This window comes from Nanorana parkeri, unplaced genomic scaffold (genome assembly GCF_000935625.1).
Source record: "Nanorana parkeri isolate BGI_ZX_2015 unplaced genomic scaffold, ASM93562v1 scaffold3039, whole genome shotgun sequence".
Lineage (NCBI taxonomy): Eukaryota > Metazoa > Chordata > Amphibia > Anura > Dicroglossidae > Nanorana > Nanorana parkeri.
In genome coordinates, this window is record NW_017309307.1 from 3,272 (window position 1) to 4,534 (window position 1,263).

Genomic DNA, 1,263 nt, shown 5'->3' on the forward strand with positions numbered 1-1,263 from the left:
TATTATTACAGTTTTCGCAGGGCTTTACAACATATGGAGAGACAGTACAATTACAATGCAATACCATACAAAGGATTAGAAGGACCATGCTTGTGATAACTTACAATCCACTAGGAGGAGCAAGTGATACATAAGGTAATAACTGTGAGGGATGAGCTCATTAAAGGAGTAGATGTACAGTTTTTAGGGAGAGGCAGGATAGGTTTTCCTGGAAGAGTTTTCAGGGATCACCTTAAAGGAGAAATATGAGGTGAGTGAAAATCACCCATCCTCATAGTTCGAGCCGACGTGTGACAATGAGACTGTCACCGGTCGGCTCAATAGATCGGGAAGTGAGCGAACACATACCTGCGCTCGCTCACTTCTCGATCCTGTCCCTGCAGAGAGCCGTGACTGTCACTCACAGCTACCTGCAGGGATTCCTCCCCGCTCCGATCCTCCAGCGCTGACTGGCAGAACGGACTGGGGAGGGGGCGGGTCAATCACACAGCTGAGTGGATCCAGACAGTAATGTCGGGATCCGTCCCGGCTGCGGCCTCTCAGTATACCGCGAGCTGTAGCTCCCTATATACTGAGCTTTGGGTGACGGGAGGACACTAGTTTGTGTCCTCCCGTTACCCTAAGGAGAACTATGGGGAAAAGCCATGAGCCCATAATTCTCCTTTAAGGCAGACAGACTAAGAGACAGCCGGATAGGTTGTGGTAGGGAGTTCCAGAGGATCGGCGAGGCAGGCGGATAGGTTGTGGTAGGGAGTTCCAAAGGATGGGAGAGGCTCTGGAGAAGTCCTGAGATGTATATAATCAGATACAGGTCAGGATATTTAGGTTTTGTACTTATCAACTGCCAGAATGAGGAAAACATGTGACCTCCATGATTGTTGGTGCCGGACAGGCTGGTTTCAATACGCCCGCTGATATCATGAACTTTGCAACGGAGCAGAGAGTTTGGGGTTTGTCTGGACAGATTGGTCTGCTAAGAAAGATGAAAAGTAGCCGACTTCCTGGTCGGATCACCAGGTGAAAATAAAGCCGTTTTTTTTTGGTTTTATTGGTCTGTTTCATCAAGGGCCCATTCACACCACATCCAGCTCCTGCATGTCTCATTTTGTCTGGTCTGGAATGCACTGGAACTACGAGCAGGTTCAGACCAGATCTGGTCCGGAAAATGGCGTGACCCCGCCCCAAAAGTTAATGGTCTGATATAATAAAGTTTTACTTTATCTTAAAGGAGAACTATGAGGGGTGGTGCTTTGCATTTATATA

At 48.0% G+C, this 1,263-nt stretch overlaps 1 protein-coding gene across 1 annotated transcript in view; it reads right to left on the reverse strand.

Annotated features, from left to right (window-relative positions):
• LOC108802698 (glycosylphosphatidylinositol anchor attachment 1 protein-like) overlaps positions 1-1,263 on the reverse strand; it is a 6,022-nt gene that overhangs the window by 3,227 nt on the left and 1,532 nt on the right. The gene's annotated exons all lie outside the window — the stretch shown is intronic.